Below are 11,444 nucleotides of genomic sequence, written 5' to 3'. Positions count from 1 at the left end.
GAATCGAAGGATGATTTCTCTTTTACTTGGGAAGATTTTAAAGCCATACTGTTCGAGAATGGACAAATGTGATTTAAGGAATACGGTTTAAGGTAAGATTTAAAATAATTCTCGAACAGTATAGCTTTAAAATCTTTTCAAGTAAGAGAGGAATCATCCTTCGATCCTGATGTTTCCCGCCACTTCTTAGCACTCTTCTGTAACAGGAATATTGCCAGCTGCACCTTCTGATTAGAAGTGCACACAACCATACAAAAAAAAACTCTTCAATTGATCTATCCATTCTTCAACCACCGCTGGCTTAAGATTTCCATCGAAAGTAGGAGGATTAAACTTACGAAAAGTACTCTAGATCTTTGTGATCGTGGATGTCTGTTGCTTAGAGTGGAGACTCACATTCTTCGAACTAGTCTCATGGTGAAAATAGGAAGGTGAGCCTTCATCAGCAGATTGGCTCACATTGTATACCTTGGTATGACTTCCTTCTTGTTGGCCATTTCCCTCTCGGTTGGCATTCTCCTTATATTGTCTTAAAGCGGCCAACTCTTCTTTTTGCCTCTTCATGTGGTCACTAAGATTCTGTAGTAGATCCATCATTTGCCTCATGGTTGGCTCACCCTGCCTTGGTTGTGGCTGTATGGGCTCGCCCTGCCCCATTTGTTACTGTGTGGGCTCCGGTTGTGGCAGTAAAGGTATGTCATTTCCTATTGGCTCTATAGAATCACTGGTAATTTCGCCACCTCTTCTAGTTTTGGACACCATCTCTCCCCTCGTAAAGGATGGAAGTCACATAATTAAGTCAACACTAATCTCAAGACAGGAAAAATAATGGAGAAGCATTATGATTTAATAATGTATATTGCCAATAAATTAGGTTAATGTGTAACAACTTCATAATTTATAAGAATCTTAAAACATGTAGCTCTGATACCAAGATTTGTAACACACCAATTTTTTTTTAAAATAATTTAACTCAACCATAGTTGGGTTACAGTTACCCAACACATTTTATATCAATAATTTTAATATAAAAATATTTTATAATTGGCTTTAACTCGTACAATACAACATTTTAGCTAAATTTTTACCTCCCACATGCCATTAGACTAAATCACATTTGTCCATCTTTATACTTCCAACAAGTAAACTAAATCACATTTGTCCATCCTTATACTCCGAATAAGTAAAATAAATAATTTAGTCAATTTTCAAAACAAGCTAGTTATTTGGCCTCATAATCATACCATTTTAACCAATCCAAAGTAAACCAAATATTAAAATTACAGTCATCCAAATTGTACCAAAAATAGAAATAATTTGAAAGGCATGATTACACTTATATATTCATATAATTATCAATAAACAAAAAGTTCTAATATTGGCAATATAAAACATTATAAATCATAAATCAAATATCCAAAAGAGACAGTGGATCTATGCCACTAAGCCTTTGGGACTCCTCCACGTGTCATTCGTGGCTCTTTTCCTGAAAATTGTTAACCACATAATGAGATTCAAAAGTCCCAGTAACCAAAGCCAATTTATGATAGTGTATACAAACAGTTAAGTGTGTGCTTATTAAGTGAGAATATAATATAATATAATTCTAATAAATATAAGAAATATTACAATACACACAAACAACCATCCTTATATCCGTCTATTAACCTCGAGTCGTAGCCCTCACTCGGTGCTAAATTACCCGACCAAAGGTAAATTAGCCCGAGCCCTTACAAGCCACCTATTGAGCTCCAAAAGGGGCGTATCACGTGGCACATAAATACAACAATAATAGCAAGTCTCCCAACACCTCCCACAATAACCAAACAAATTCATAATAATATTGCACAATTATACAATATTACAAAATTCATAATTTTCTCAATAATCACCCAATTTACATAAAGTAACACTAATCACAAATTAAAAGCATGGTTACTTCGTGGCTTTTTCAATAAATTATTCCTTACAAATTTCTCTCCTACCACAATCTTCACCAACAACACAATCTACAAATAACATATTATTTATAAATATTAGTTTTAATTATTGAAACTAATAAAATAATTCTAATAATAGAATTAAAAATATAACATAATTTCTAATCTCAATCTTAATACAAATCTGGAGTTAATACTATTAAGTAAAATTTTAACTCCTTTTTTTCTCATCAATAAACATTAATAATTTAAAAATTAACTTCTAAACTAATTTCTATTATCAAAATTTTCTTTTTATTTCATAAATTCGCACCTAAAATATCCAAAAATTAAAAATTGAGTCTCAAGCTTAGAATCATAATCCTATAGCCATAATAATTCATTTCTCATTTCAAATAATCATCTAAACCTCAATAATTCAACATATATTTTCAAATTTAATAAAAATCTAGTCTAGGATTTGATTCTTAAGCCACAAATTTAAAGATCATCAATAAATTTATACTCTAAAATATTTATTATACTACTAACAACCTTAAAAACTATATTTATTCAACATAAATTCATCCCTCTTTCAAATCCTAAATTTTCTACCACCACAAACTCAAAAACCAAAGAGGAAGGATCATTAAGAAAAAATTTTAGAACACATACTTAATCTTGAAAAGCTTGAAATCACACCCTAAATATCCTATTAAAAACTCTTACCTTAAAAATTCAGATCTCCTGCACCAGCGACTCACGCTCACTCTGCCTCAGCTCACGCACGAAGGATAGAAATGAAGAAATGAAGGAAACAGGTGAGTTTTTATAAAAGTTCAGTGGGTCTCACATTTTTTTTATTATTTCTTCGTTCCTCTCTCTTCTTTCTGTTTTATTATTATTATTATATAAACATAATCATTGCACCGGGAGAGCGCCGAAAGAGGAAGCCACTTTCTTCTTCTTCTTCTTCCTTTTTTTATACCTTTTCTCTTTTTTTAATAATAATAATAATAATTTAATAATTTTTTTATTTAATAAATTTTAATTTTTTAAATTTAAAATTATATCCTAAATTAGATTTAATAATAATTTTCTACTAATTTTCTTACCTTTAAATATTTTTTAAAATTTCTATTAACCCAAATTAACTATTAAAATTTAAATTGAGATGTTACAGAAAACATGAAGGGATTATCTCTGTGCCATATGCCGCAGAGTGCAGCATATTCGTTGCGGTGCACAGATGACAAATGAAGGAGGAGGACCTTAAAGTTTCTAGTAAACTTGTTATGAACAGACAGAAAATCAGAAGAAAAAAAGGGAGAAAACAAATAGCAAATGACATTCCTCTGTTAAGGCATGAAGATTCAAAGCTTTGAGAGCATTTTAGACCCTGTAATCACTTAAGGTGAGTTCTTCAAATCCTAATCTCCCTTTCTTTTCCATTTCTTGAAGTTTTTGGTTAGGTTTTAAGATGAGATGATATTTTCAGTCCATATAAGCTATGGGTCTAAATTCATTAATTTAAATGGAGTTAATGAGAGTTGTTTAGAGTAATTAAACCTAGTAGTAGTGGTTGTGGAGGTTGGTTGGTGAATATTATTAATATCCAAAAATGGTATTAATGAAGGTCGTTGGAGGAGTTTAAATGCCTTTAATGAAGGTTTAATGACTCATTAATTACAATGTGAGTTAAAGAGACTTGGTGTACCCAATAAGTAAGCTCAAATGCATGAAATAAACGTATTGAGTATTGTAGAAGTTGTAGAAGTGAAAATGTGAGAGTTAAAAATGTGTTTTTAACAATGTGATGAGTTTAGACTTGATTAATTATAAATTAATCATTTGAGCATTGTGTTTGGCTTGGAAAGCAAACTTGGAAGCTAGTTATTGAGGGGTAAAACTTTAACTACTCAAATATTTGAGGTAACTAATGGAACTCTATTTTAGATAGTTATTTATTAATTGTGTTATAACATGAAATGTGTTTATTTGTATGTACAATTGCGATTTGTGAATGTGTAAACAAGTTAGGAAACATGAGCTAATATATTTGCTTTGATTGAACAAAAATGCAAAGATGAATTCAAAATGAATTTCAAATTACACTGTGGTATTGGAACAAGTAGTTGACGATTGGTATGATAAATTTGATTTGTGATTAAGTATAATGGGATAAAAATAATTGTGTTGAGATTAAAAATGATAAATATATGTGATATATGAGAAAATGAGATTGATGCTTACTTGGGTAACGCATTGTCGTAAGCCCAACATGTCGGTATTGAAATAATGAAATTGTAAATGGGTGAGTATCGTATATTGTATGATCAGTTGGTGAGAATTCACTTGGGGAAAGGAGTAGATTAAAATTTATATAGTATTTTTGGTTGTCTTTCGATGCAAGAGGATATAGCCTTGTCTCATAGTTTGTTGAGAGATTGTTCCATAGTTTGTTGAGGGACTAGAACCTAGCTATTTCCATTAGTTTATTAAGAAGATTAGCTTAGAATATACGACACTCTAGAGATTTGAGAGTGGGAGAAGTCATAGTCTGAGAGTGAGTTTTGTGATCTTTGGCCAGGTCATACCTCATAATTGGTGAGCTTGCATAATTCAGTCACACAAACGAAGCCTTGTTTGATATTATAGCCTACGGTTTTAGTCGAAGAAAATAAGAAAGATAGAAAGATGATTTGATCATGCATATGTGTTTATCTGATGTGTTATATGATTGTTTAAGTTTTGTGGCAAGTCATGATAATAAATCAGGCCATTGTCACATGTCTGTATGTTTTGTGGCAATATGTCATGTGATTCGATATCAGAATTGTGAAAATGAGTTATGAGTTAAATTGAGAAATAACAATTTGTGTTTCATGTATTAGAACATATATCTTGAGAAAATTACCTTTTTTTTGTGTCCCTTCAATTGATATGTAACTGTATAGGGTAGGTGTATCTTAGTTATTGAGTGGCTAGATTCATCCCTCTCTTTCAATATTTTACAGGCTTTAACTTCAGTGCAAAAAGGGGAAAAAGCTACAGAGGTTTAGAAATCCAGGATTCTTATTGTATAGCCTCTTGACCTTATTTATCTTTGTGTAATAAATGATATATTGCCAATTAAGTTTATATTTTGTATATACTTACACTTTTGAAGTTTATAATTTTTGAATGTATTTTGAGCCCTAGGTTGTGTTTTGTAAGTTGCTTAAGTGTATAATATAGCCAAAATATTAATACAAGTATGGGGATGTTCAATTGATTGCAACTGTCAATGATGTTGTTGAAATGTAATGCTAAAACCTCCCATTTTTGTTTTTAGTATTAAAGGATTGAGGGGTGAAAATTTAATATAGGGGGTATATGTGCATGTGGTGTGTTGTGCAGGAAGTCTTGAGTCCAATTAGCATGATTTGCGTGTCAGGAATAGCTTTTAGCACTTATGTGGGTTTTGGACACCTTTTTAGTTGTGAAAGTTGTGAATAATTGCGAAAATGTGTTTGGATATTTAACTTTTAGTGTGACTTAATTTGAAAGTAAAACTCATGTTATTAACTAGTTTATGAAAAGATCTTTTCATAAACACCTAAATCATCTCATTTCAATGTTGGACGAAGAAATAGGGTATGTTGAAAGTTGTCTAGAATTACTGTCATGTGACAACAACTTTGCTATTATAAACATGCAACATGCTGTGGCACATGACGCCTGTGCCATAGTGTGTGGCATAGCGAGTGAAGAGCTACAATGCTTTTCTTTGTTTTTCAAACAATGATATTTTTTAATTGTTTTCGAATCATTTCACTCATCTAAGGTATCATATGTTTTCGTAATATTATTTTACTTCGATTAATAATTTAATAAATGGTTTTGACTTATTTTGAACTATGAAAACTTGTGATCTCATTTTTATATATTTCAAACTTGGTAATCTTTTGTGGGTTAATTTCTTAATTATTTTGAATTTTGCTAGCTAATTGGGATTAGATAAGGGAGATTTTACATGCGTGCCCATGACAGATATCTTGTACTATTTGGGTTCCTTTAAAGGAACTTATTTTTAAGAATTTCTTCTTCTTTAAATTTCCAATTTTTTGTAAAGAAATTTACATGGTATTTTGGATAAGTTAATCCTCGATTAATATTACAAAGTTTATTTTATTACTTTAATGAGTTTGAAAGTACGTTTTGAACAGTTGTTGATAATAATAAGTATTAGCAAACATTTATCCATGTCCATGATTATGTATTTGAAAGTGATTTAGATAATTTAAATTATTGAGGTGTTATCTTTTCATATTGACAAAATAAACATAATTTGGAATGGTCAGCTTTATGAAGCATTATTTAATTATTTTTATATCAAATACTAGGAATATTCAATCCCTTTGTTTGTGTTATAAAATGAACCATTTACTAATTGGATATTAGTTATTATTATTATGATAATTTAAATTATTGTCTTGTTATACTCTTAGTTGTTCTAAACAACATACAAGATATTCACCTCTTTACTTTTACTCCCTCCAGTTTAAAATATAAATATTTTTTAAACTAATCTTGATTTAAAATATAAGCAATTTAGTACATGTAAATTTTTTTTTTCATTTTACCCTTTATATGTATTAACTTAGATATTTTTGTAAAATATTTCTTACTCATCCAAAGTGTATTCGTAATTGGACCAAGGGTAAAAAGATGTGTGTGTGTGTGTGTGTGTATATATATATATAGGAATGAAGATTTTATTGATATATAAATTTTTTCAAAAACTGCTTATATTTTAAGTTTGGATGAGGAGTTAGCATTTATAGATTGAGGAGGTAGCCCTCATATTCTATTCAAATAAGTTTATTAATTGTTTAAATATTTTTTTATGATCTAGCTCTTGAAAGAGATTTATTGAAATTATTTTATAAAAAAAATTCATGATTGAGTATTATAATGTCATTGTTGTTATACTTGTAAAAACTGTATTGTGTTGGTTTTTTTTATGTAAATTGAAAATTAACAACAAATAATAACATTAAATGAATAAAATGAGAAAAAAGGAAGAATGGTTTTTATAATAAAAATGAAAATATCTTCATAAATAAAATTTAAAAAAGTATTTTCTTTTTTCATAACCTCCAAATCCCCACAATAATAATTCTATCAAATTAAATGCTTTAATTTGAATATGAAATAATTAAGGCAAACATCAAATGAAAGTTATTAAGGTTTTGATTTGATTGGGTCATTGATGAGAAGAAATGGTAATTGGCTCCATATAAAAGGAATATCAAGGAGAAGAAGGAGGGAAAGAAAACATTTTGGAAGAGAGGAGGCACAAAGTGAAAGAGAAAAGGAGGGATAGAAAATTTAGAGAAAGCGAAAGAAAGAGAAGAAAGAGAATAAGATAGTGGGGTTGATTCAGGTTGGTTTCTCCGTGGCATTAAAAAATCAAAACAAATTAGTTGATCTAACTAGCAAACTGACTATATGTTCAATCCAGTTTACTATTTTTTGAGGGAAGGAGTCAACGTGAGTTAATCCGTGTGACTCAAGAAAAACTCAAATCAGACCACTCAATCTTGTGATTTAAGCAAGTTGAGCCAATTAATTTTTTTCCCCCTCTCAAACAGCTCAAAACAATGCTTTTGGGATTTAAAAAATTACAAAAAATAGATGCTTGATCCTAAATATGATGTTGTAGATGACTTTGAGAAATTGGAAGAAAGAAAAGGAGGAAGAAGATAATAGACAACTATTAATTATAACTTGGAGATGAAATTTTGAAAAGACAAAAAGTTGCAAAGAAGACAATGCAAGCGAGATAAGGGACTAAAAAAATTATCACACATGTGTATTTGTGGTTTGCTGTTTCAAATCCAATTGAAAAGGCATCAACTACCCATACTATTGCGAAGAAACTAAGAGGATGAAGAAGAGATGAGGATTGACTCAACAATGGCAGTAAAGAAGAAGAGAGATGAACTTTAAAAATGAAGAGAAAAAGCCAAAAAACTAAGATAGAAAAGGATAGAGTACGTTTCTTTAAGCTGCAACAGACATTTATTAGTCAGAATATGCATACCCTTGAAGAATCAATTTGAATGACATTACCTCCCTATCAATCAACTTTTTTTTTTTATTTTTGTTTACTTACTCGCATCAGGTTAAATTTGTTTTTTTTTAAAAAGAAAACAGTCAATTAGTATTGGTAATTTTTTTTTGGGGCCATCAATTAGCATTGGCATTGTGTCTGGATACTTCTTTAAAATCATAAATTAATGAATACGGATAGGTCTAGGCAGAATACATATTTCCCAAAAAACCTAATATGTAATTTATAAATATTACAATTACAAATATTTTATTCCTTATAATTATTACGTTATATTCATAAAAAACATTAAATGAATATTGTATGAGACATGCATTGAGGTTTGGACATGAATGAATGAATATTTCAAGGATTAATATATTTATTTTAAATTATGTTATTTTAATTATAATCGGTTTAATTCAATTCAACTCCGACTGAACCTTTGATCTCAAAACTCTTATCTTGATTCATTTAATGATCAATTTTATTTGTAGTACTTTGAGTTTCTCAACATGTTTTGCTTCTTCATGCTTGTCAATGATTTTGATTTTGAGTTTGGGTCTGGCATGTTTTTGGATTTTCATATATTGTCCCTTTTGTGATGCGCAGACTGCTTTAATCATTTCACCCACTCCCAGCTTGGTGGGTGCATCGCAGTTGAGCTGATATCAAATCTGGACATTTGAATATTTGAACTGGGTTTAAGTGAAGACTCAATTATGTCATGAGTCTTGAGATGTTGGCATGTTCCCGTGATTATCCATGTTTTAAAAATTCATTCAAAAATGAGAAAAAATGCTCATAAATCATTTTATTTCATCAATCAATCATAAATGGTTTTTCATAATCAATATTAATTCCACTAAAATGTAATCTTATTATTTGCCATGAGTGATTTAAGTCATTGTAAATCCCTGAAAACATCTAATGAGAAACCGTGAACAATATTAAGTCATCATAGGTTAAAAAGAAGAAAATTATTGTCTATGTTATGAGTAATACTAAGCTATCATGAATTTCTAAAAGCATCAATTGAAATATCGTAATTACACTAAGTTTTATATATATATATATATATATATATATATTTTTAAATTATTGACATATTTTTATGTTATGCTATAAGTGATACCAACTCACTATGAATCCTTAAAAGCTTTAATTTTGATACTGTAAATAATACTAAATTATTGTAGGTATCAAACTTCATATTGAAATTTTTTGATTGGATTATTTTCTAGAAAATTCATTTTATTCTTTTAGATTTGTCATAAGTGATATTAAATAATCGTGTGCATTTAAAGTATTGAACTAGTAAACTCTGAGTGATATTAAATTATTGCAGGTTTCAATGCTGGTTAAATTTATTTATTTATTTTTACTCAGTGGCATTTTCTTGGAAAAAAAATTTATTTAAAAAAATAATAATATATAACCCGAAATATCCATTCTCTCATAAAAAAAATTTAATTAAATGAATTTAAAAAACTTAAATAATAATATCTCAAACTATGTAGATTTTGATTCTTATTTCAAGGTGCATAGACTTTAGACTTTGATCCTAGGTTAAGTCTTTTCATGTAAATAAATAATTTTTTATTAATTTTTTTATCTTTACTTTGCATGTGATTCTAAAGGATAATTAAAGAAATTAAAGGTCAAGTTTAATTTTATACAATCAATTTATGTAATCATTCTTGTGAATGGAGTGTCGTGTGAGATATCTAGCATCATCCCCACTTGCAATCGACTCCTAAAACTTTTTTGAAAATCATTCTTTTTTATTGTATTGTTTTCCAAAGATTTCCTAAAATTTTTGATAGCGACTTTCATTTTTTTACTTTTATCAATTTTTCCTCTTCAAGAAATCAAGATCAGGGCACGACAATACCACTTAGTAGCATTTTTTTCTTACCAATTGTAATTAGAAAAGTATATATTGGTTAGATTTATTAAGCAAGGTTAACCTTATATTTAATACCATTCACGTTTGGTTCGGGTCATGTGGGGTGACATAAATCCAAACATTTGTTAGTCTATTCTCTCGGTTACTCCCCTCAGTATTAAAAGCATACAGCAAAAAATAATGGATTAAATGATAATTTTACTTTCGAACTATAATCTCAGAATGTTTGACTCTAAATTCATTTTTAATGTAACGGTTTGTTTGAAATTTGAAAAAAATATGTATATTTAATAAGGATAAAGTTAAAAACTTATTGAATTTTTAGATCGAGTTTATAAAGTTTAATGTTTTTCTTAATTTATATGAAATATGTTGGAAATGACTTATAAATAAAATTAGAGAAGTATTTTTTCAAAATATTTTTTATTATGGAACACAAAATCAATCTAAAAAAATCTTATAAAAAGGGAAGAAGGGAGTGTTTATTTTGTTGTAACACTTAAGTAAGGTTGACAAGTTATAAAAATATTTTTTAACCGCTTGTTTGGTTGAGGAGAAATGGAAGAGAAAAGGAAGGAATATTTAGATTAGTTTGATTTAAAAAAGTCCACAGTGGAGTTAGAATTTTTTAATAGAAATAAGATGTGAGAGAAAAGGTAAATAAAATTAATTAAAAAAAATTTTAAACTCACTTCTCTAATCTTTTAAAAAATAAACTCATTAAAATCTTTCCTTTCTTTCTCCCTTACCTTGACACAATCCTGTTCGCTAAACATTATTTTATACTTTCTGTTAAAATATAAAGTATTTTTAATTAAATATCACCCCTATAAAGTAATTATTTGTTCTAAAATTAATACTATTTTTTATATATTTACTCTTATTTAATATGATGTTTCACTTTAAAATAAATATGAAGTTATTTATTCATTAAGAATATTTAAAAAAAACAATACTATAACTGAAAATATTAAAAATATCTTATATTTTATTTTTTTATATATATATTTATCTATATATATATATCAAAGAGTAGAATGTTGAAGGTACGAGGTGGTATACAACAATACAAGAATACAAGTGATGACGTGGGGGAAAAAAGAAGGGCGTTAACAAAAAAGTTAAGAAACGAACCGTTTGGGACGTGGTGTCGTTCTGGCCTGGGGACGGCAGATCAGCGTTGAACACTGAAGCAAGTAGAATTCGAAGTTCAGGATGTGAAATGAAGCTTGCGTTTGCCATAAAAGGAATCTTACGTCATCCTACTCACAGACTTGTCTTCAATGGAGGTTTCTTCAGTGTGCCGTTCCCCAAGTTCAACATCCCTCGACACCCTTGGAACCGTTGTATCTCACTCACAGCAGTTTCGACTCAGTTCAATATATCTCCTCGCTCCCATCTTTCCATCTTCTTAGCATTTGCAGAAATATCAATTCTCTCAAGAATGCCCACGCATTGCTTCTTGTCCACGCCTCACTGAAGATCTTCTCTGCGTTACCAAGCTGGTTAGCCTCTATGG

Source organism: Prosopis cineraria, unplaced genomic scaffold, assembly GCF_029017545.1.
Source record: "Prosopis cineraria cultivar Desert tree isolate PC_DT_omini unplaced genomic scaffold, ASM2901754v1 PC5, whole genome shotgun sequence".
Taxonomy (NCBI): domain Eukaryota; kingdom Viridiplantae; phylum Streptophyta; class Magnoliopsida; order Fabales; family Fabaceae; genus Prosopis; species Prosopis cineraria.
This window is presented reverse-complemented; position numbering follows the sequence as displayed.